Here is a 26747-nt window from a genome sequence, read left to right on the forward strand (position 1 = left end):
TTATGGGATGCAGCCTGATAGTAAAGTGGTTGTTGACATAGCTGTCCTCTCTGTGACATCATGAGGGCTTTTAGAGAGTGAGGCCTGTGTCTTACTCAGCTTGTGTTTTTCCACAGTGTATTGTGCGGGGTTTCTCACATATGAAGCATTAGGTAAGGGGTGCTGGTGGTTGTCTAATTTAAATTCCTAACATTTATTTATTTTTATGGCAAGGGGTTGATTAGAGAAAGGAAGAAAGGCATTAAAAAGTAATTTGCAGAAACTGGAAATAATCACATCTAACAATTTGGATGGCGATTTGCAGTTTTACAAAAAGGCATTGGCATGTAATAGGGGAAGATGTAGTGGCAAAGCCTGGTTTGGAACATCTTTATGGCAAAATCCAAAAAGGGGCTAAGAAAAAGAGCAGAGGGTGGTTTGGTCTCGTCTGCGTCTTGTCACGTGCAACTGTGTGTGAGTGTCTGTGTGTACACACGTGTGTGCGTGCATGGGTGTATGCATGTCTCTGCACATGCATGCGCAAGGGAGGCTGTAGGTGCTTTCCATGCACTAGGACCTACACAAGCTCAAATTCCCATCTGTCTGTATTATGACAACCCAAAGGCTGCTTTCAAGGCCACTGTTTTCCACCACTCTCAGGTGGGGAGAGGCAACTGGGCACTTTATGCAGTAAGAATACAATTGGGCTTTTTGCACATCTTGTGGAATTGCTCATATTTTCCTTATTTCTTCTCTCTCCCTATTCTTTTCCATACAAACTTTAAATATCATAGTGGGAAAAAAGAAAAACCAAAATGTAATGATTAAATTGAAAATTGAACATTTAATTTTCCAATTCCGTACTACTTGTAATTTTTCTTTCTTACAAAAAAGTCCAGGTGGGACGCCTGGGTGGCTCAGTGGTTGAGCATCTGCCTTCCCCTCAGGGCATGATCCCGGAGTCCTGGGATGGAGTTCCGAATCAGGCTCCCTATGGGGAACCTACCCGCTTCTCCCTCTGCTTATGTCTCTGCCTCTCTCTGTGTGTCTCTCATGAATAAATAAATAAAATATTAAAAAAAATAAGTCCAGTTGATAAAATTTCAACTTACACAGGAAATGATAAACATATACTTGACATAGGCTTTTTTCCTTTGGTATATTGGCTTACAATACTTTTAATATTGTACTCTGAAAATGTATTTAATTACAAATGGATGCAAACATTTCTGCCCTAAGGAAAAAAAAAATTCAGTCTTATACTAGACTATGTGAAGTAAAATGTGAATTTGTCTCTGTCCTATGCCAATCTCATTCTCCTTTTCAGAGGGAATTTTTGTTAAACATTGGATGTATGTTTTTGCAAACCATTTCCTGTGTACATATGTACATTTATAGATTATAAATTACTTGTATCTTGCTATCCATAATGTTCTGCAATTTGCTTTTCCTGCTCTCAGTATCAAGTATCCCTTGGGTTATCTGCCCATATGATACACAAGCTTTTGCCTCATTATTTTTATGGCTACAAAATTCATAATCTTTAACGTAACAATTAACATTTAGATGATTTCCAGGATTTTTTGTCAATAGATATTACCGTACATGTATATTCTTTTGCACATGCATGAATATAACTTCATGACCGAGTCCTAGAAATAGAATTTCTGAGTCAAGGTTTAAGCATATTGAATATTTAGATTTCCAAATTGCCCCCAGAATGGCTGCAACAAGTTCCTCACAACAATAGCATATGGGGACATAGTTTCCCCATGTATCTTCCAGATTTCAGTATTATTTTTTTTCTTAACATTTCCAACAAATTGGGCAACAAGTAGCTCGTTGCTTAATTGTTATTTCTCCTATGATCAGAGAAATTTAGCCTCTTTTCATGTGTCCTTCAGCCTGCGCAAGTGTGAATTGCTTGCTTATCTTTTCCCCATTTCCATTCATCATCTTGTTCATTCCTGCTCTTATGCCACATTTTTAAAAATTACTGGAAATTTATAATGTGTTTGATATCTAGCAAAGCAAGGCCCTTTTTGTTTTTCTTTTTCAGAATTTTCTTAGCTAATTTTGCACATTTACTCTTCCAGATGGATTTTAGAATCAGCTGGACAAGTTCCATAGAAAATCTATTGGGGTTTTTGTTGCAGTATGCATTGAATCTATAAACTAATTTTAGGAGAGCTTATGGGTATGCAATATTGAATTTTCCAACCAGGAACATGGTTAACCTCTCCACTAACATGTTTTCATTTGTAACTTTCTATAAAATGTTATAGCTTATGTACATTTGTTATCAGTCTTGTTGCTAGTATTTTATGTTTTTTGTCACCATTGTGAGTGGGACATTTTCACATTACATGTTCTAATGATTGTTAGAGACACATAGGAAAGCTACTGTCTTTGTTTACCTTGTTCTAGACACTTTCACTAATTTCAGCAGATGTTCAGTGGATTTTCTTGGATTAAGAAGTTCTTATTTTTTAATTACAAAATAATACATGTCGTAGTAAAAATTTCAGTAAAATGTATGAAGAGAAAATGCTTCTCCGTCCCTTTTAAAAAGTCTGCAACATGAATATTTTTTCATTTACTATATGTTAGATTATTTTTCATGTTAGCATATAGGCGTGTACCCTATTCTTTGGAGCAACTGCATACATACTATTTCATTGTATGGATAATCGTGACTTATTTTTACCCAAGATATATAGGTGCATAGTTAAATAAATCCATAGTAAATAATATTGAAGGGCTGATAATGAAAAAAGTCAGTCTCTTTATCATAGCCCTTTAACTTCATCTGTTGTCCCCAGAAGCTACTACTTTAAGCAATTTTTGATATTCTTTTCCTGGCATTTTTCTTTGTATTTCTAAATGTCCTGATTATACTGATCTTTTTCAATATATCAGCTTCTGTAGATTTTCTGGATGAAAATTCACTTTTCAAACTCCTCTCCTTTGCTCCCTCAATTCCTCTCAAATAACATACATCACAATTTGTTTTTTTCAAACCAATAGCCACTATTTACACTATCAGAAGTATTTAACATTTTTATTACTGGGCCAAATAGTATACCATGATTTGATTTTTGTCTCAGATTTTTTAAACTGAGTAAAACTTTGCTTCTTCTCTTCCTATGATACACAAGGTTTTGCCACTCATTATCATTGGGTAGAACTCCCAGAATGTTAAATAGGAACCATAATCCTGGTTATTCTTATCTTGTCCAGACTCTTATAGAAATATCTTAAATGTTGATTATTTAGAAATCTACAGGGAAAACAATATTAAAAGAAAAAAAGTCTTAAATATCAAGCTCTCAATGATGGGATTGCAGTGAAGCTCACCTGAATCTAGGACACTCAGCAAGAGCAACATGAATGAAAGATGGAAAGGAAATGGAGACTTTAATCTATGCAGGAAAGGGATTTTAAAAGAAAATGGAGGTCAATTTTCCAGAAAAAGAAAAAAGCATCATGGGGTCTTCAAGTATCTGGACAATGAATAAAAATGGTTATATTGTACAAGGTCACTTTAAGCTCTATAATTATTAGGAAAGGTTAACCGTAGTTTAAATTCGTGTTTAATCATAATTATTCAATGAGTGCACTAATGATAGAATGTTGTGCTGTAAATGTAAACTGCAAACTACTCTTTTCTGTCCTCTTTGGGTAGGAGGGAAAAGAGGGATAGTGGTTGTGATAGTCATTGCTTAAGTACTACATAGCCCCAGAGGTCCTTGAACAGACTTTGGTAGGAAATATAAGACCATCTAAGCTTTTCCTGGATAATGGAGGTAGAGCAAATTAGGGGCTGGAGGATTGCAGCTGACATCCAGTCTGCCCGTTGTAGCACAATATGAGCCTGGGGCTGTCATGCAGAGCCAGGATCCACCTGCAGCCCATCAGTTCCATCTTAGGCTTAAAGTTCAGATCTTTCCACCCACCTTTCACCCTTCTGAGCACCAACCTGAAAGCCAATATTAGTGGCATACATCTAGCACACGCACATATCAGGGTTTCCTCATTAAACATCTGATGGATGATCTCTACATCTACATCCCCAACTTCTTCTAACTTGGGTTTTGGGATGGCACAGAGCAACTCCACACCCTATGCCCCTGACTGTCTAACATTGTTGAACTCTCTTAGAACCTTGCGTAAAATCTCTTCCTGCGTGAAATATTTAGAATAGACTCTGCTGTCTTAATGGAACCTCAACAGATACAGTGTCATTCTCTCACTGTTTCATGTCCTGAGAGGTAGTAGCTAGTTTGTACTTTGTAAAGGAATTACCTGCCTTATTCAAACAAACAGGCAAAAACATAAACACGAGACTGTATCAAAAGGAGAGTCTGCAAGTGAGGAAGGACAGCTGGATAAAACAATTGCCTACTCTCTTCCTGCTGGTTCATCCTTCTTTTCAGGTCTCAAGCTAGATTCTCCCTATCACCATGTGTGCTTCATGCAATAATGTATTATCATCCTTTGAAAACAAGAATAGCATATGTTATAACATTAACTCTAGCCCGAGGCAGACATTAATAATTGATCACAGCAGTCTTGCCTGCTGATAGTAGATTTGGTGTACATTCTTCTCAGTAGAGTGATCTGGCCAGCCACTACTAATTGATTGGCTTGTAGAAAGAACCTTATGTATTTCCCATCACTGTGACAAAAACCCTCAAAGACATAAAAACCATAATGTTTATGCAAAAACAATTACATTCAGAGAGTAATATAGGAATCATACATCAAACATTCTTTTTCTCTTAGGTTTTATGGGTAATCTGTCATGGTAACAAGGGGACTAAAAGCTTTAATTATAATGAAAGCAAGGTTCCAGTCTATGTTCATGAGCTTCCTTTGGAATTATAACCAAAAGTTCTGGAATGCAAAAGACCCATCCTGCATGTGTTCCCTCTGCCTCACTGTTGAGGTCATCTTGTTGAGTGAGTGCTTAATACACATTCACACTGTAAAACGTGACTGCTTCCCCAACAATGTAATTGACACAGATATTCTAGAGATAGTTTTACTCTTCAATGATGTCATCTCAGTAGCAATAAGCTTTTGTGCTTTTCTGTGAGTCACTTTAATTCATTCCACGAGGGTTTCCCTTGTGGAATGGTTGTCAGCTGGTCACTAGCTTCTTCTGGAGACTCACACATGACCTATGTCACACTAAGTTCTCATTTTAATTTGCTGCATTTGATCAGTATTGTAGCCATTTATTGGCTTAGCCATATCATTGAAACATAGAACTTAGGATATTTTTATAAAAGGGGAAAACTGTTACCTCCAGAATCCATTCAGACTACACCGACAGTGACTTTTCCAGTAATGTAGTACTGCTGTGAATCACTGTACATTAAGGATAATGTAGTGCGTGAAACTTTTGGTCATTGACATTAATGAAATGCCATGCAAAAGAAATCAATTTCCTTTACATTTTATTAGACACTTGTAAATATGGTGGTGAAGGCCAAGAATTTAGCTTTAAGGTTCAATATATCAAATGAAAGACAGTTCTACCTTTGCACTGTTTATTTTACAACAAGTGCTGAAAGCATGGGGTGTGTTGCTTTCATGGTAATTAAAGTTTGTCGTCTTTCACTCAGTTGCCTATTTGTAATGTTACTTCTGAGAAAAGTCACCTGAAAATGTGAAATGTACCCAGACAGGGAGAAGTAGAGTATGCTGTAGGTAGCAATTTCAATTCCAACATCATTTTCAACCCTTACAAGATGGCCAGGAACCATTCTGGAAACTAGAGGCATAAACATCTGTAAAAACTAATCTCTATCCTCACAGAATTCATAATCCGACTTTGCACATCAAAATTTTAGCTGCAAACAGTGATCTTGCTGTCCTTCAGCTGCAAGTTCACTTCTCAGACCCTTTGGATTTTTGCCCAAAGGTCACCCACTCGGTGGGGCCATTTCAGACTACTCTGTTTTATTGCTTTTCCCCTTCTCTCAGCACTCATTCTTCTAGCCTGGTTTGTAATACGTATTAATATATTTTTTTAAATTATTGGTTTCTTTTCAGCAGAAGGTAATTCCAGGATGAATCTCCGAATCTTAGAATGTGCTTGACATGGTTCAGGCACTCAATAAATAGTTTATTAGGAATAAAAAATCCTGAGAGCTTGGGAAAGATTCAAAGAAAAAGTAACATTTAAATTTGATGAAAGTGGAGAGAGAAATTTCCAGAGGAGATCCAGCCTTCTGGTAGAGAGAGGACCATGAACACAGGCGCAACATGCCTTGGGAGGGAAGCCACCTGGGGGTGTCTGGAGGGGCAAGGCTCTGGGAGTAGGAAGGGATGAGGGATTGAGGGGGAAGGAGTGGGAGTAGGAAATGAAGGAAGTTGGAGCCAGATGGCGAAGGGCCTGATAAAAATTCAAATTAGCATATAGATGGACTTGCTTTGCTAAATCAAAAGGAGGATTTTCTTTCTTAAGGACAGGGGCTGTTTTCATGATTTTTATGACTTCAGCTTATAAGCCAGATCTTCAAAGCTGCCAACGATGTCAACCTTTCAGTCCAGAGAGCTGGATATCTTCATTTTGCTGATTGTGATCATAGATCGTATTAACAACCCTGAATCTGTGCTCAGGTTTAGCAGCAGAAAGTGTCAGGGACGTGAAGGGACAGTGGACAGTCAACGGTGGTGATTAGCAGCAGTTACTTTAGAATCTCCGAGCAGAGTGATCTCAGAGTGTGACCCTGGCCTTTCCTGTGTGAGATCAGGCTAGGCGACCCTAGAAGGTGCAGGTGATGGAGGAGTGATTTTCCCAGATGGTGAGGCAGTCAGGCTCTGAGAATGATGGTTGAGAAATGAAGTTTGTGAATAAGGTGGAGGAAGGGGAGAGAACGGAGCCACAGGTGCCCTGAATGTCCACGGAGGAGCAGTGGGTGATCTGGGAGCGATGGTTGGAAGCAGCACTGAGGCACAAGGCAGCAGGAGAGGAGGACCCTCCTGGCCGGGGTTTTGTTTTTTTTGGTTTTTTTTTTTTTTTTTTTTTTTAATTTTTATTTATTTATGATAGTCACACAGAGAGAGAGAGAGAGGCAGAGACACAGGCAGAGGGAGAAGCAGGCTCCATGCACCGGGAGCCCGACGTGGGATTCGATCCGGGGTCTCCAGGATCACGCCCCGGGCCAAAGGCAGGCGCCAAACCGCTGCGCCACCCAGGGATCCCCTGGCCGGGGTTTTGAAGAAAGAAGAGCTGCACCAGGAAAATTTGGAGGATGAGGTTTTGAGTTTGAGAGAAATGAAGTCACAGTTAATGTAAGAAACCAGAAGGAAAAATGGTTTCAGTGGTTAGTGTGTAACACAGAGACTGAGATTGAAAGACCCAGAGTGGGTGGAGTGCTCACAGTGGCACAGATGGGATGGGATGAGCAGCAGAAGAGTTCTGGGTCAGGATGACGTCATCGAGGAGGCAGGAAGGGTGTCCGGTGACAGAGCACAGCTTGGAAAAAAGCAGAGACCTGCGGGTGAGGCCATGGGGACATAAGCCCTGCAGAGGGCAGGGGCGCTGTGGATGGCTCAGTCATAGCTGGTAAGGGGTGTTATAAATGGTCACCTTATAGGTCCAACCAAAAAGTGAGCGAGTAAGCCACTTCCAGACGAGGCTACTTCCTGATAATTGAAACACTCTTGGCATGTCCCAAGTGGCATCTTATATTACACCTGAAAATAGCTGCTCCATTTAGGGTTGCATTTAACAGAGCTTATGCAGAAAAGATAAAGAATGGTACAATCTGTTCTCATCCTACATCTTTGGTAAGGGCGTAGCACTGACGGGTAGAGGTAGGGGCAGGAGAATGTGTAATTTATCGTCAATTATCATAGATATTTATAGATGCATTTTATCCAGAAGATTGTCTTCTTTCCTTACCTTACATGCCTGACTTACACTTCTGAAAGAAGGCAATTCTTATCTTTTCATATGCACATTAAAGCTCGCATATTCATTTATATTAAAGTAACACTGATAGCAATTTGTGTCATTACTGTTAAAAATAAAATGGTAGATTTTACAAAGAATAACAAAATTTGTTATTGCAAAGTATCTCAGTCCCTCATTGTTACGCCGTTACAGCATCTTCATATTTTAAGGAATTTGCAATCATGTAAAATGTATTGAATTTGATAGACTCCCACCATAAAACAGCCGAATGCTTCATAACAACCAACAAAGGGATTGCATTTTTTCTGCTTGGCAGATTAACTGCTAGTTTTGTTTCTTGCCAGATCGCTCGCTGTAACATGAGTAATAAATCAGGATGATTTTCTTCCTTTTTTGAGGTTTATATTTTTGCTTTTTTTTTTTTTTAAAGCCTATCAAAGCTCTCTTTTCTAGTGGACAGAGAGACCCCAGACCTAATGTGTACCTGTTCTTTGCCCTTATTAACAATTTTATTCAAATTCAAACACTGAAAGATAAAAAGACATTCTGACAGGAAGAAAGAAGCCATAAAAGAGCAGTTTGAGAAATGGAAGTTTATGGAAGGGGACTCTTCACACCGGTGGCTGAGCCTTTTAAGACCTTATAGAAGTGGACTTGACATATAATAAACTGCCCATGTTTAAAGTGTACAATAATTTATTTGTATTCACTGTAGTTTGTTTGCATTTATTTATTTTTAAGTTTTAATTTTAATTCCAGTTGTTTACGCATAGAATTATATTAGTTTCAGGTGTACAGTTTAGTTATTTAACAGTTCCATATATCACCTGGTGCTCATCACAAGTGTACACAAGTGTACACCTTAATCCCCATCACCTGTTTTACCTGCCGCCCCCCCCCCCCCCCACATCCCCTTTGGTAACTATCTAATTGTTCTTTATAATTAAGAATCTAGAGGTGCCTGGGTAGTTCAGTCTGTTAAGTGTCTGACTCTCAATTTTGGCTCAGATCATGATCTCAGGGTTGTGGGATTGAGCCCTATGTCAGGCTCTGTGCCGAGGCTGCTCTTCCCTTGCCTCAAATAAATAAAAATCGTTAAGAAAAAAGATCTTTTTTTAAAGTTATTTTTTAAAATCTATTTCTTGTTTTGACTCGTTTTTTTCAATTGTTTATTTTGACATATGTTTATTTTGACCCATGAAACTATCACCAACATCCAGATAATGACCATATCCATCATTACTAAATGTTTGTTATTGCGTGTATCAATAGTTCATTGCTTTTTATTGGTGAATATTATACTATTGTATGGCTATATCTAAACCACAATTATATGGCTATATAAATGAAATTTACTTATCTGTTCATCTGTTGATGGGCATTTGCATTGTTTGGTTATTGCAAATAAAGCTTCTGTGACACTTATGCACACATATTTGTAAGATCAGAGGCTCTAGCGGTAGAATGGGTGGATCAAATGAAAAAGGTATGGACAGCTTCATAAAAAACTGCTGGATTAGGGTGCCTGGGTGGCTCAGTTGGTTAAGCATCTGACTCTTAGTTTTGGCTCAGGTCATGATCTCAGGGCTTTGAGATAAAGTCCTGTGTAGGGCTCCATCCTCAGTGTGGAGTTGGCTTGTCCTTCTCCTTCCCCCTCTGCCCCTCTTCACCTCAAATAAATAAATAAATACATAAATAAATCCAAAAGAAAAAAAAAAAAAGAAAAAGAAACTACTGGACTATTTTCCCAAACAATTGTGTCATTTTATATTCCCCCTGGCAGTGGGTAAGAGTTCTAGTTGTTTCACATCCTAGCCAACACTTGATATTGTCAGACTTTTTAGAGACTCAAATAGGTTTGTAGAGGAATCTCATTATACTTTTAATTTGTATTTCCCTAACGGATAATGATGTTGAATACCTTTTCGTGTACATATTTACATTGGTATCTATTATTTGGTGAGGAGTCTGTTGAAATATTTTGTCCATTTTTAACTTAGATTGTTTTCCTGTCATTGGGTTTTGAGTTCTTTATGTATTGTGAATTAAAATCCTTTAGCAGATGGAAGATTTGCACTCTCCCGCCCCCACCCGATCTAACTTTTCAATCTCATAATGAGTTTCTAAGAGTAGGGTTCTTTTTCCTTTTTTTTTTTTTTTTTTTTTTTTAACTCCTACTGACTTATTACTGACATGAATGTAGGGACTTAGTTTTGTTCATATCTATGTTTCTAAAACCCAGCATTTGGCACAAATTCAGAACTAAATAAGTTTTTGCTACATAAGTGAATGAATTTCTGATGGAACTTTCTCATTTTACAGATGAGGTCATTGTTTAATGAGAATTCTCAAGTGATCTGGATTCTGGTTTCTTTGATCAGTCGGTTAAATGAAGATTTCAATTTATGTTGAAAATCTTTCTGAAATCTTTCTGAATTTCTTGCCTTCTTAAGGACAGTGCATCAAATAATATTTTTTCTTCCTTTGAAGGTCAGGGTCTTTTGTGGGGGGAGTTTGAGGAGTATATTATCTAAAGGTGAATTAGATATCTGAGGTTCACTTATCCAGGAAGTTTGTAGTAACCCTATTCCCCATTCCCACCCTCTAATCACCCAGACCAGTAAGGTGGAGGCTGGTAGGGAGGATGAAGTGAATTATGTGAAATGAAGAAGTTACATTTTCTTTATACAATTGAGTAGAAATCTATTTATTGATTGATTTGTTTATTGACAGTTAATATCCTCAACTCATTTTTCTATTAGACCCATTAAACTTTTTATCCATTTAAATTTATTTTACATATATTCAAGATGCTAATCCTTTATTTTATATCTTATAAATATATGCTTCCAATGTGTCATTTGTTTTTTTAACTAGCTTAGTTTTACCCTTTACAATACTCATACAGTAAAATTTCATAATCTTTCATAGTTTGTACTTTTTGTATCGGTTTAGGAAATCTTTCCCAAGAAAGATCATAAAGATATTTCCTACACTCCCTTCGGATAGTTTTGAATATTTTATTTTAATAAATATTTTAAAATAAAATATTTAACCCCGTATACCTGAAGAACTATCATTTCAACAGATAACCAATGTATAAAATTATTATTATTTTATATTTTTCTACCTTTTGACCCTCTTCATCCATTTCTCTTACACCTCATTCACCTCTCCTGGCAACCACTCACCTGTTTTCTGTATGTTCCCCTCACCCTCCCAACCAACATATAAGAGAAATAATATGGTATTTGTTTTTCTCTGACTCATTTCACTTAGCGTAATATTGAGATCCATTCATATTGTTGCAAATGGCAAGAGTTCATTCTTATTTATGGCTGAATGACATAGCTCTCTCCATATCTCTGTGTGTGTGTGTGTGTGTGTGTATCACCATTTTTTATTCATTTATCCATTGATGGATGCTTAGATTATATCCATATCTTGACTATTGTAAATAATGTTACAATGAACATGGTGACATGTATGTCTATTTTTGTTAGTGTTTTCTTTGGATAAATACTCAGAAGTAATTACTAAAACATATGGTAGTTCTAATTTTAATTTTTTGAGGAATCTCCCTACTGGTTTCCATAGTGGCTGCACCAGTCAATTTATATTCCCACCAGTAGTGCACAAGAGCTTCCTTTTCTCCATGTTGTCGCCAAGACTTGGAATTCCTTGTCTTTTTGATAATAGCCATTTTAACAGGTGTGAGGTAATACCTCATTGTGGTTTTGATTTGCATTTCCCTGATTATTAGTAATGTTGAGCATATTTTCATATACCTTTTGGCTATCTGTATGTCTTTTTTGGAAAAATGACTATTTAGACCTTCTGCTCATTTTTTAATCTGATTGTTTTTGTTGTAGTTATTTGTATTATTGAGTTGTTTGAGTTCTTTGTATATTTTGAATTTTAACCCCATATCAGATATAGTGTTTGCAATATGATTTGCCCATTCAGTAGGTTGCCTTTTTATTTTGTTGATGGTTTCTTTAGCTGTGCAGAAGCTTTTTAGTTTGATGTCATCCCACTTGTTAATTTTTTTGTTGCTTTTACTTTTGGTGTCAGTTTAAAAACATTGATCACCGAGACCTATATGAAGGAGCTTACTGCCTATGTTTTCTTCTAGGAGTTTTATAGGTCTTATGTTCAAGTCTTTAGTCGGTTTTAAGTTCATTTTTGGCTTATGGTATAAGATAATGTTCCAGTTTCTTTTTTTTTCTCCTCTCTTCTTCTTTTTTTTCTTTTTGCATGTGGCTGTCCAGTTTCCCCAAAACCATTTATTGAAGAGACTGTTCTTTCCCCATGGTATATTCTTGGCTCCTTGTCATAAGTTAATGATCGTATATATGTGGGGTTTATTTCTGGGTTCTGTTATGTTCCATTGATCTATGTGTTTTTATGTCAGTATTACAGTATTTAATACTATACTACAGCTTTGTAATATAGTTTGAAATCAAGAAGTGTGATATCGCCAACTTTGTTCTTTCTCAAGATTGCTTTGATGATTTAGGATCTTTTGTGGTTCCATACAAATATTAGATTTTTTTGTTTTGGTTCTGTGAAAAATGCCATTGGAATTTTGATAGGGATTGCATAGAAGCTGCAGATTGCTTTGAGTAGTATGGACATTTATTGATATTCTTCAAATCCATGAGCATGGAATATTTTTCTATTTGTATATTCTTCAATTTCTTTCCTCAATGTATTATACTTTTAGTACACTTTCTTTGTTAAGTTGATTTCTGGGTATTTTATTCTTTTTGATGCAATTATAAGTGGGATTGTGTACTTAATTTCTCTTAGTTCATTTTTAGTGTGTGGAAACTCAACAGATTTCTGTATTGATTTTTGTATCTTGCAACATTACCAAATTCATTGATTAGTTTTAACAGTTTTTTTTTGATACTCTTTAGGGTTTTCTATATATAGTATTATGTCATCTGCAAATAGTGAATAGTTTCACTTCTTTCTCTCCAATTTGGGTGACTTTTACTTCTTTTTCTTTCCCAATTGCTCTGGCTAGGACTTCCAATACTCTATGCATAAAAGTGGTCAAAGTGGGCATCCTTGTCTTATGCCTGATCTTTCAGCTTTTCACCATCAATATGTTAGCAGTAGACTTGTCATATTGCCTTTAGGAGTTCTTAATTTTGATGAAGTCCAATTTATTTTGTTATTGTTGATTGTCTTTTTGGTGTCATACCCATGAAATCTTTGCTGAACCTCAAATAGAGATTTTCCCTATGAAATTTTATTTTAAAGTAATAATAGAATGTCTTATAAAACAGGTGAAACTTTATTTTTGCATATGGATATGTGATTGTTTCTGCACTGTTTTTTTGGATTTCTCTAAGCAATTGCTCTTCAATCTTTTTCAAAAGTCAGTTGACCATGTACTCTGGATCCATTTCCAAACTCTCTATTCTGTTCCATTATTTTGTCTATCTTGATGATAATACCATAGTACCTTGACTATGTAGACTTATAATAAATCTTGAAATTGGGTAGTATAACTGCTTTTTCAAGATGCTTTGGATTTTCTAGTCATTTGTATTTTCATATAAATTTTAATTGATATTTCAAAGAAGCCACAGATCAATTTGGGGAGAATTGATATCTTAACAATATTGTTAAGTCTTCCATTCCATAACCATCTCTCTATTTCATTCTTCAAGTCCTCTCAACAATGTTTTGCAATTTTAATTGAGTATATCTTGCCCATTTTTTAAAGATTCATTTCTTAGAGTTTCATCTTTAAAAAATTTTTAAAGTATTTATTTAAATTTGTTAGTTAACATGCAGTCTACTATTAATTTTGAGTGTAAAATATAGTGATTCAGCATTTCCATATAACACCTGATGCTCATCATACAAGTCCACTCCTTAATCCCCATCATCCATTTAACCATCACCCCACCCACCTCCATTCTGGTAAGCATCATTTTGTTCTCTATAGTTAAGAATCTATTTCTCATATGTGGAATGTAAGAAACAAGACAACAGAAAAGACAGACACAAACCAAACCTAGAATTTCATTTTTTGATGTTATCATAAATGGCATTCTTAGTTTCAATTTCCAGCTGTTCAATAATTGCTAATATATGGAAATACAGTTATTTTTTTTAAAGATTTTGTTTATTAATGAGAGACAGAGACAGAGACACAGGCAGAGGGAGAAGCAGGGCTCCATGCAGGGAGCCTGACGTGGGACTCGATCCCAGGTCTCCAGGATCAGGCCCTGGGCTGAAGACAGCACTAAACTGCTGAGCCACCTGGGCTGCCCAGTTAATTTTTATATATCGATCTTATACTTCGCAAACTTGCTAAACTCACAAATTAGTTTTAGCAGACTTGTCATTATCCTGTAAACTTTTGCACACAGAGAAATATGAGGTCTGCAAACAATGATAGTCATACTTTCTTCTTTTCAATCTGGATGCCTTATTTTTTTCTTTTACATATTGCACCAGCTAGAACCTCCATTATAATGTTGAATAGATATGGTGAGAGCAGATTGTTTCTTCTTAACCTTAGGTGGGAAGCATTTAGTCTTTCATCATTAAGATGTTAGCTGGAGGTTTTTGTAGATGCCTTTTATCAGGTCGAGGAAGTTTCCTTCTATTCCCACTTTGTGTAGACTCTTAATCAAAAATAGTTACTGGATTTTGTTAAATGCTTTTTCTGAATCTATTGTGATGGTCATATGGTTTTTCTAGTCTGTTAATATGGTGAATTACGTTGAATGACATTTGAATGTTAAAATAGTCTTGCATTCCTGGGATAAACCCTACTTGGTCATGCTGTATTATCATTTTTATATCTTATTGGATTTTGTTACCTAAAGTTTAGTTAAGGATTTTTGCATCTGTGTTCATGAAGGATATTGTTTCATATTTTTCTTTTCCTGTAATTATTTTTTATGGTCTTGGCATCAGGGTAATAATAGCCTTACAAAATGAATTTGGAAGTATTCCCAACTCTTCAACTCTCTGGAAGACTGGATATAAAATAGGTATCACTTCTTTCATTAAATATCTGTGAAGCCATTTGGGCATGGCATTTAATTAATTTATTTTTGGTAGAAAGATTTTTAACTACAAATTCATTTTTAGTTAGGTTGTTTAAAGTTACCACGTAGCTGACTGATGCACTTCTATCTTTTTCTTTTTAAAATCTGTTTTATCTCTATGTTTCATTTTGTGTAGTTCCTATTGCTGTGTCTTTAAGTTCATTCTTCTTTTGTAATAACTAATCTGTTCATTATATCCATTGTGTTTTTCATCTAAGGCACTATGCTTTTCATCATGAAATGTTTGTTTTGTTTTGGTTTTGGTTTTTTATATCTTCCATGTCTCTATTTAATCTGCTCAATCACTCCCCTATCTTACTGATAATATCAAATATAGGTATACTGTTTTTAATGTCTTTGTCTACTATCCTATCATCTGTATCATTTCAGTGTTGATTTTGATTAATTTTATCCATCAATGGACCCTATTTTCTTGCATCTTTGTTTTTTTTTTCTTTTTAATTTATTTTTTATTGGTGTTCAATTTACTAACATACAGAATAACCCCCAGTGCCCGTCACCCATTCACTCCCACCCCCCGCCCTCCTCCCCTTCTACCACCCCTAGTTCGTTTCCCAGAATTAGCAGTCTTTACGTTCTGTCTCCCTTTCTGATATTTCCCACACATTTCTTCTCCCTTCCCTTATATTCCCTTTCACTATTATTTATATTCCCCAAATGAATGAGAACATATAATGTTTGTCCTTCTCTGACTGACTTACTTCACTCAGCATAATACCCTCCAGTTCCATCCACGTTGAAGCAAATGGTGGGTATTTGTCATTTCTAATAGCTGAGTAATATTCCATTGAATGCCTAGTAATTTTTTATTGTAGGCCAGACATTTTGCATTTTACTTTATATGCTGCTTTTTTTTTTTTTTTTACGATATAAGTATCTTGAGCTTTGGTATGATTTGCAATTAAGCTTTTAAGATTGTTAATGTAGACCTCATCAGTGGGTATTCTAGAGGTAATTTTACCCCAGCACTTAGGCAAAACTCTTCTGAGCACTGAATGCAATGCCCCATGGATTATGAGGTGTACTCCTCTGGCTAGTGGGAATAGATCTATTCCCAGTCCTATGTTGAGTCTCGAGGAAGGTTCTATCTAATCCTTTTGTGAGTTTATTTATTTTTTTGTTTTTGGCTTTAAGTAGTTTTATTACATGCATGCATTGATCAGTACTCAGCTAAAGAGTACATGGGGACACTGCAAATTGCCCAAGTTTTTATTTTTTCCTGTACAGTCTTTATACTCTTGTGCCCTTATGCAAACTCTAGCTGCCTTTGCCTCAGTGAACTCTCATCTCTGTGTCCTCAGTTTAGGGGAGTCATCATCCTCTGTGTGGGTTTCCCCTCTTTGAATCATGGCCTGGAAATTCTTACTAGAGATGGAGCTGCAATAGTTGTAGGGCTCATCTTATTTGTTTCTCATCTCACAGGGATCAATGTCCTTCATTGTTTAATGTCTAGTGTTAGAAAATTGTTTCATGTATTTTGTCCAAATCTTTAGTTATTTCAAGTGGGAGAGTAAATGTGATGCGTGTTAATCTATCTTAGCCAGAATTAAAAGACTGTCTGGGCTTTGCTTGGTCCAGAATTGGTCCAGAGACCTTCTTGCTACCCCTAAGCTCCAGTCACTTCCTCAAGCACTTTGCAGAATCCAGAAGCCTCATATTTGCATCTCACACTTGTGTCAGCAGTATGTAAAGAGGACTTTGCTCTCATTTCCAGATTAACACTGGAAGCCCATGCTATGTAGCTATTTTTAATGAAGGTATATATATTTAAAAATCAGAATTAGAGCCTGGCTTAATATTAAGTTTATAAAATTATAACTCAAAATAAATAGGTTTTGAATTAGATGCTAAGAATGACAGATAATTACCTACTGTTCTTTTTATTTTAAAATCTTTTTTATGTACTGTTTTTCTTACCAGTTCTTAGAGTTGACCTAACACTTGGTATGCCCATGTTGTTCATATATTTTGAGACACTGAGTAAGTTTTTATTAAATCATACTTTCATATGGATGTACCTCATTTTATGCAGTAACCTCTATTCTAAAGCTACATGTAGAGATTAAATGAAAAATATATTGGGGCAGCAGGGGTGTGGAACGGTTTAGTTCTTCAATGCAGTTTGTGGTGACCGAAGATACTTATTTTTGAATGACAAGTAACAACTTCCACTTATTTTTGCCCTCAAGCCCTATTTTTATTCATTGAATAATTAGAAAGGAGGTAACCTCACCCCAATACCCTTGTCTGACTTGGAATGGGAAATTCTGATCATGAGTCAGAAATTAGACTGAACTTTATCATTGGGTGCCATTTAAGAAGTCTACCAAGATAAATAAAAGTTATAAACAAAATTGATTGAATAAGTAATATTTTAACTACCTCAGAAGATTTAAACCCTTAAAAAGGGGCTCACTGACATGTAAATGACATAGGTGCAAAGTAATCAGAGACATTATTTCCTGAATGGCTCTCAAATGTTTTTGGTCTCAGGAACCCTTTTTCCTGATAAAAAATATTATTATTGAGGACTCTAAAGATGTTTTTCCCCTGCCACTTTTATCTATTGGTATTGCTGTATTAGAAATTAAAACAAATAAAATATTTTAAATATGTATTTATGGGGTGCCTGGGTGACTCAGTCAGTTAAATGTCTGCCTTCGGCTCAAAGCATGATCTCAGGATCCTGGAATCGAGCCCACATTGGCTTCCCTGCTCAGTGGGGAGCCTGCTTCTCTCTCCCCCACCCCCACTTGTATTCTCTCTCTCTGTCAAATAAATGAATAAAATATGCATTTTATATATTCATTTGAAAATCATAACTGCATTACAAGCTAATTTATTACTTTATCAAGGACATTCTTTAAAAAAAAGATTTTATTTATACACGAGAAACACACAGAGAGAGGCAGAGGCAGAGGGAAAAGCAAGCTCCATGCAGGGAACCCAGTGCAAGACTCGATCCCAGGACCATGGGATCACGCCCTGAGCTCAACTGCCGAGCCCCCCAGGCATCCCTATAGAGGACATTCTTTTTTTTTATATATAATTTTTATTTATTTATGATAGTCACACAGAGAGAGAGAGAGAGAGGCAGAGAGAGAGGCAGAGACATAGGCAGAGACATAGGCAGAGGGAGAAGCAGGCTCCATGCACCGGGAGCCCGACGTGGGATTCGATCCCGGGTCTCCAGGATCGCGCCCTGGGCCAAAGGCAGGCGCTAAACCGCTGCGCCACCCAGGGATCCCTATAAAGGACATTCTTAAGTGAAGCTGATTTCCTCTTTTTCCTCTGCCTACTTCTCCCTTTTTTCCCTTCCCTTACCTCTCTCCTCTTCCCCCGACCCCTTTTCTCATTCTTATCTTGACCATAAGTGAGTGCATGACAGAGGACCATACCATGACAACTCCTACAATTTGATGGTGCTGCTTGATTCATGCTAAGGTGCCTACAGTTTTCTAGCTATGTCTTCTATATGATTAGTATAAGTGAGAACAGAGGAAAAGGCACATAATGTCTTAGTATTATTTTTAAAATTGTTGATTTCATGGGCTCCTTGAGAGCATTTTAAAGACCTTCAGGGTTTCCCAGGCCACTTCAGAACTACCCCTGGACTACTATTAATAATAGTTTTTACATTCGCACAGTAATAGTGGATGCTGCTAAGGTTTTCTAAATGTTTTGAACCAGTTTTCCCTATTATCCATAGTGCCTAAGAATTCAAATTTCTTTGCATCCTGGCTAACATTTAGTATCACTATCCTGTTTTGGTTTAAGCATTCTGGTACATATGTAGTAGTCTTTTCATTTTCCAGATGACTCACAAAATGGAAAATCTTCTTCCTAAACAGAGCAGTTCTTGCTTTGCACAGTATTGCAGGACTATAAACATAATTGTGTAAGATAAAATTATGCAAAGCTCTATTATTGATCAATGGAGAAAATAACCATTTAACTTTGTTACCTTAATTTTTTGTCAACATATTAAAAAATAACCTCTCTTATTGTGGGTTATAAATGCATAGGGGAATGAAAAAACCTGTAAAACCAAAATTTCTTTCATTCATTGTAATTAAAATATAAGAACTAAGGCATTTTATTTCTAAAAAGCTGCATAAGAATAGTTTGTGCAGTTCTTGCCTTCTCGCTGTCTGGTTTACAATGTGGAACAGAGAGCTTTTCTGCCTTGGCAACTTATCACATGCCTTTATCAGTTTGGATCAGCTTCCAGTAGTTTACCCCTCATGCTTCCAATGTTGTGAGCTATCCCTAAGAGGTCCTTTAATATGAAGTATTTTACTGGACTTACTTCCTCTGGGAGATCTTAATCCTTTGCATCACAACCACTTTCTTCATTTATGTGGATAAATTTGCCTTCACAGAGTTCCTCTGGCTGCATATCTCAGGTCTCTCAGATGGTGGTCATATCTACATTCTCATGATCAGTTATTTCTTCTTTAACTCCATTTACATTAAATTTTAGTTTTATTTTCAGTATGATCACTCTTCCTTTTTTCCTATAACTTTTCTTTTTTTCTGTACTTTCTCTAGTTGACCAATTCCCTCTTTGATTATTAATTTTTTTGTGAAGCATTATCTACATTTGTAACTGGGCTACAAGGAAGCAACACAATTACATGCTTTGCTGTCTGTGTGCAAAAGAGCTAACACATTCATAGTGACCAGCCACTAACAGACTTTGAAAGAAGTGATGTGATTGGTCATGATTCATGACTATTCACAGCCACGACTCTTGGCTAAAGAGCTACCAGTAAAGTTTTCATTTCATGCAATTAGAGTTAATTAACAGTCATTACTGAAATTTGAAGTTGTTGTTGAGTAACTGGTGAAATTACAGATACTAGAACCATGGAAAAAGAGGACTATATTTATTAGTTGCATGGATATACTCTTTTGTAAAGTGTTTACCCCTTTCTTTTGCCCTTTTTTAAATGGCAATTTGTCTTTTTTCTTACTGAAGATATAGGAATTCTTTATTTATTCTGGGAATTAACCTTTTTTAGTTATATATTTCAGATACCTTCTGTGATTTGTCTCTTCAGTACTTTATGGCATTTTTCAATGTAATGTGCCCTGGTTTATCAACTGTTTTCTTTATGGTTAGTGCTTTTTTTAAAATTTTTTAAATTTATTTTATTTTATTTATTCATGATAGGCACACAGTGAGAGAGAGAGAGAGAGGTAGAGACATAGGCAGAAGGAGAAGCAGGCTCCATGCACCGGGAGCCCGACGTGGGATTCGATCCTGGGTCTCCAGGATTGCGCCCTGGGCCAAAGGCAGGCGCCAAACCGCTGCGCCACCCAGGGATCCCTGGTTAGTGCTTTTTATTCTGTGTTTAAGCCATCTTTGCCAAATCCAAGGTCATAAAGGTATTCTCTTATATATCTTTAAAAGCTGTATTGTTACAATGTCTTTCATATTTAAAGTTATAATCACATGGAATTATTTCTATAATGAGATAAGGTAGAGGGCAACATGTACTTTCCCCTCTATGAAGGTCCAGTTGACCCAGACTTTAGAGGTCATCCTATCTTCACTGCTGTGCTATATCACTTTTATAATAAATCACATTCCCATATAAACACAAATATCTTTCTGGTCTATTATGTCCATATTTGTTTATGCTTGTACCAATTCCACACACTTTTAATTATTATACCTTTTTAAGAAGTCTTAGTACCCAGTACAGTATCTCTTTTTTTCATAGTATTTTTGGCTATTTGGGCCCCTTTAATTCCCTGTGAATTTGTGATGCGTGGGTGGCTCAGTGGTTGAATGCCTGCCTTCAGCCCAGGGCGTGATACTGGAGTCCCGGAATCAAGTCCCACATTGGGCTCCCTGCATGGAGCCTGTTTCTCCCTCAACCTATGTCTCTGCCTCTCTCTCTCTCTCTCTCTCTCTCTCTGTCTCATGAATAAATAAATAAAATCTTAAAAAAAAATTCCCTGTGGATTTTAGGATCAACCTATTGATCTAATAAAAAATAAACATACTGGAGTTTTAATTGCATTTGCATTGGATTTATAGATAAATTCTGGGAAAAAGGACATCTTTATGTATGAATATATGTACAGATGCATACACAGTTTTAAAACCAATTCTGTTTTTTCTTCATTTAGTTTTATCTCCTAATTTTTGATATTATTTTGTTTATTGCCGAATATAGTATAGTATAATGTGGAGAATGGACTTTTATTTCAGATAGCAGTTAAGATAGGTAAAGGTGACTTTAAGCCAAAGGAAGATTGAGTTGATCTGGAGTTTGGCTTTAGCTCTGTGAGTACTGACCTGTTTCTCCTTCATCTGTTCTTAGGTAGAATTTTGTATTAGGGAGGAGTTCCCGACTGAATCCAGTGAGCTTCAGAATCCAATTTCTGCTAGTCCTACTCTTTCAGACTGGCAGAAGTTCTCTGGGCTTCTCAGTCCCTCATCAAATGCCTCGAGGGGAAAACCTTGCTTCCTTAGTCTCTGGGATGTTATTCCTCAAGTCTTTGCTGTTTTGATAATTACCCATTACTTAAAAAATTGTGTGTGTGTGTCTTTGTGTGGATGTGTCCAGCTTTCCACAATGTTTCAAGTGGGATAGTTTGTCTGTAACAAGTTAATCTACTTTCACCAAAGGTAGAAATTCTGGCTTCATTCTTTAAAGAGAAACCTAGTCAAAAGCCTACTAGATGGAGTTTGTGAGGCACTAAAAAGCTCTGCTTGCTCAAGGTATCATCCTGGCCAACTTGAGATTCTTTCTATTCTGATTCATGTGTAGTGGAGGGGCACATTTCTCTTGAAGTCTTCAGAGTAGTCTCTTTTTTTGTAATGCTCTTCTTGTTTGATGTCTTAGGTTAGCCTTTGAATCCAATGGGGTGGAATTTGTCGACAGTCCTAAAAGAATTAGTAAAATGAGGATCAGCAGGAAAGGTGAGCAGAACAGAATCCATCTCTGGATCAAAGAGGCCTACCATGAAGGCAGTGAACAAGAGAGGGCAAGCCTAGAACAAGGTCTCAAAGGCAAGGTGTTTGGCTTGGAAACTGTTGAAAGCTAAAGAAAAACTTTACCATTAGGTTTTTGTAAATTAGTTTAGTACTAAAATGGAGTCAGCCCAGAATGGGCTTCAGACATAGCTCCACAACACACCAGCTCCTTACCTTGGGAGACTCTAATTAAGCTCTTTGAGCAGCAGTATCCTTATGTGTAAAATGGTGATAATACCTTTCTTGCAGGTAAGGGAACTAAATGGGAAAATGTATATAAAGCATAGGAGCTATTAGATGCTTATATGTGTTAATTCTCTCTTTTATCAAATTCAGTGGATTCAAAAAAGGAAGCAAAGTGGATCATTTTCCTAGATAGTCCCATGTCTTTGCCAGTATTTCTGTATGGTAACACATTATAAGTAGCAGTAATGCAATTTTGGAAAGAGAGAAGCTATTTTGGTGCTTTAGGAGAGCAATGATTTATTGTAAAAAATACTTCCATTTCCTGATGCTACAAGACTTTCTATGAAATAGATATGGTGAATGATTTCATTTTCTTCTGAAATACAACTGTCGGTGAGGTGGGATGTGGCAAATTCATAGTGCAATACTTGTAAGATTAAATCCAAGATCCTTACATTTATTTCATCTCCTAAAAAGGTACTCTGAAAAGTCAAATGGTATCTGGAATGTTGGGATTTGAAAGAAAATCCAATTTCTTTGATAGTCATATTTTGTCTGAGATCTGCAAGTTGGAGCTTTTTTTTTTTTTTTAGAAAACATTGCTCTGTTTAAAAATTTTCTCATCCCATAGAAAGAATATGTGTATGGTGTACATTTCAATTAAAATATTATTGGAGACATATTAAAATATAAATAAGTATATTCATATGTAACAAGTGAAATAATTTGATTATTAGAAAAATTAGGATTAAGAAGCCTGGGTGGCTCAGTGGTTGGGTGGCTGCCTTCAGCTCAGGTCGTGATCCTAGGATCTGGGATCGAGTCCCACATCAGGCTCTTGCGAGGACCTGCTTCTCCCTCTGCCTGTGTCTCTGCCTGTGTCTCTCTGTGTCTCTCATTAATAAATAAATAAATCTTTAAAAAAAAGAAAAAAGAAAAATTAGGATTGCTTATCTTTTTAAATCTAAATCATAACTCTCCAAGTAAACTCTTATCTGCATAAAACTCTACTCTGTGACATTTTTTTTGGTACATTTATGACTCTTTTAATGAAAGACTTTGTTTATTTAGCTATTTGTAAATTAATGCAGACTTATACTTAATTTGAGCTACAGAAATTAAAAAGGCAAATGAATTATCATATTTATAAATAGTTCTTTGTGATGGGAGGGAATATTTGTTTATATTTTTTTCATAGAAAGTCTTATTGAGCTTTTTGTGTGAACAATTTGAAACTAATTTTTGACCATTGATGAGTAAGAGTGTGTTTTTCTATCCAATCCAAATGACAATAATAAATTTATAAAATTACAAAGAATTTATAAGTGGATAAGCAGACTTTTCAGTACATTCTCTCCTATGTAGGAAGTAGTCCACAAGAAGTCCTATTACTCCTGAAGCCATGCTGGTGAGTAAAGAGTAGAATAAGAAAGGCCAAAGTCTAGATATCTCTTGATGTCCAGAGATCTTTTCTAGAAATGGCCCTCCCAATGGGTTATAGTGTTACATTATTGGTTTCTTGCTGACGAAGACATACACTGCTATTAGATTTCCAAAGGTAGTGTTAAAAGGCATATGAATTTGTGTAACTATTTAATAAAATTTTTCTTAAAAAATTTGGCTTCTTTAAATTCCATTTCTAGAACAACAAAGTATAGTGGAAATGTGGAATAAGACTTTGATCTGATTTTTCAATTCTTCTTTTTCAGTCTATGTGGTTAGACAAAGCAGTTAATTTCCCTGAACTTTGCTTCTTCTCTGAAAGTGAGAGAATTGGTCAAGAACTCCAGATACTCTCTAGGACTCCTTGTAGCTTGCAAATTTCTATGAAAAGAGACACAGTGCAGTCTTCCCTAGCAGAACTCAACCACTCTTTCCAATTTCTTGCTTTTATGCAATCACTAACTCCTAGAGTCTTTCTTCTTCTCCAACCTATAAACATATATACTAACCATTTATTAATTTGTTTCAGCTGTTCAGATTTACTGAGAGACTCTAGATTTGTCACTTATAAGAATGAGGCTTCATTATAAAGTAATAAAAATCTATATTTCACAACCTCCAGGGTGTACATGGCCAAATAAGTGTTGGGTTTAATGCAGTCATCTGGAGGCTACATGTTTCCTCTGCTGAATCTATTATTTCTCAGTCTTGCAACTCCTCTTCTGGAGTTGGCTTTAGGCAGGAAGTTACCCAAGCAACTATATAGCCTCGTCTGATAGAGTATATCTCTGTCTTGACCTCAAATGATGTATTTTGGATTGCTTGTTTGAGATTTTTTTATTGCGCTCACTCCTGAATGACAGTGCTACTCAGAAATCAAGGCCATTGTCACAGGAAGTTTTTCTAGTCTGTCTGAGATTGTTCTTTGCAGATATTAAGTACTACATAAATCTTACTGAAGAGAATGTGCCTGAAGGCTCTGAAAATAATTCAGAGGGAATTCAGAACAATTGCAATTTGAACAATTGCAGCCTCATTGGAATGAATTTATTGTCTTCAAATATAAATAGGACATATATATATTTTCTCACAAATACACACATACCATACCCCTCCTACTGCATGCCGCGTATGAAACTTCATGATTTTCCACATTATGTCACTTGATTCTTGCAATAACTATTTGAAGGGGATAACTTACTGAAACAGGAGGATTTTAGTGTACTTTTGTAGAAAGGAACTTTACATACTTTAGAGCCATACCTAATATATCTGTTCATTTATTGTTCATGAAATTCTCTAGATTAAGAGTAGCTATGGGTTCCCTTAGTATGTTGTATTTCAACCCCACACACAACAGTTACAATAAATAACTCTTGTTCTATAGCTTGAAACCAATTATGATGCAGTTCAATAGAAATTGTCTTATTATTGTGAACTCAATGCAAGGAACCGTTCACCACTACCCATAGGATATCCTATACTGTGAGTTTTTCTTGTTTCGGGGTCTTTTTCTGTTATTGGAGTCAACATTTATTTAGTTTAATAAACTAAATACCGAGGGGTCTGTCAAGCGTGGAGTTGTAGATAAGGTTAGATAAACAACAATGAGGTCTTATTATCTACCTAGCTATGAGATGTTCCTGGTTAATAAATGGCATTCACATCATGACACAAGTGATCTTTATAATCATTTGGGTAAGTGTGGGTCCCACATCCATCCTCTAATTTTTTTTTAAAGATTTTATTTATTTATTCATGAGAGACACAGAGAGAGGCAGAGACACAGGCAGAGGGAGAAGCAGGCTCCCTGCGGGGAGCCCGACATGGGACTAGATCCCAGGTCTCCAGGATCATGCCCCGGGCTGAAGGCGGCATAAAACCACTGGGCCACCGGGGCTGCCCCGGTCCTCTAAATTTTAACTACTTGTAGTAAACACCTTTTAAGATTCAATCAGCCAGTGACACAGTGTTGGTCCTGGGGCCCTCCAGTAGAATCAGTGAGGTTTTAGAGAGGCCACTCCCCAGGCAACAAGTAGAATTCCAGGCCCTTTCGTGCTTCTGATTCACTAATAAATGTTTGCTGCTGATAAATAATTGGGGGGTCACAGTTTAGGTTCGCAGAAGTACAGCTCAAGTAATAATTATTCTTAAATACACGTGCAGAGATTGGCCCAGAATAACTGATGTTTTCTTTAGCATAGAGCCTCCCAAAGTTCAGAAAATCCTCATGCTGGGGAGGGAGAGGGGGAAGAGGGGAGACAACAGAAAAACCTGTCGCCACTTACAAAAGCTTCATTTGGCTTTCAATCAATTGAAGGACTTTGCAGAAGATGGTACTTGTGAAATTGATCTCAATTAAAATCAGCCTGAGTGTGCCCTCTCTCCGCCAGTAGCTCCAAGGGCTGGGAGAGGGGGCTTGCTCTTCCAAAGGAAGAGCCCCAGCACCTGTCTGGACTCTGCTGGCACTTTTCTTTTTTTAATTTTCACCTCGGCCTTTTCTTCCGAGCAGTCTTTGACCTCCGTGACATCCCTAATGAACTCCTTTCATTGTGTGTGCCTCTTCTCCTGCCCATGGTAATGGAAATGCAGTGAAGAACGAATGGCGGTGCTGGGGCCTGTCTTTCACCTCCGCCCCACTCGCCTGCTCGCGGCCCCCAGCTGTCAGGACACTGACATGCTGCTGCAGCGGGATAATTGGGTACTTGAGGAAGATTCATAAGGCAATATGGTGCGGAGCCCCTTGTCCTGCCCTGGGGCTGCGAGGGGCAGCCCCAGGAGGAGAGAAACAGGATGCTCCAATGGGGGCTAGAAATCTGGTCTTGATAAATAATAATCTCTTTATAACAGGACACGATGAAGACTTTTGCTCACGACAAGGCCACAATTCATGCACTGGAGGGAATGATTGTTAAAGATTTCAAGATCGAACTCCATGCAAGGTGCATCAAAGCTGGGTTAGTGAGAGAGGAAGATTCAGAACATCCCATCTAAGAGGAAGCAGTGAGTCTCACATGGAACAGGGTCCTTTCATAGCAGGAAGTTTGTTGTTTTAATCAAAGCAAACCATCTGACAGCTCATTATTAAGAGACAACAAGAAATGACTTTATTAATACA

The 26747-nt window shown here is 36.8% G+C and overlaps 1 long non-coding RNA gene across 1 annotated transcript; it reads left to right on the forward strand.

Annotated features, from left to right (window-relative positions):
• The first annotated feature begins 65 nt into the window (after positions 1 to 65).
• On the forward strand, positions 66 to 26747 carry LOC140615697 (uncharacterized). Its single transcript, XR_012016184.1, has 3 exons — positions 66 to 152; positions 20186 to 20344; positions 26480 to 26747. It is a non-coding gene; the product is annotated as an uncharacterized lncRNA (long non-coding RNA).

This window comes from Canis lupus, chromosome 1, assembly GCF_048164855.1.
Source record: "Canis lupus baileyi chromosome 1, mCanLup2.hap1, whole genome shotgun sequence".
NCBI lineage: Eukaryota > Metazoa > Chordata > Mammalia > Carnivora > Canidae > Canis > Canis lupus.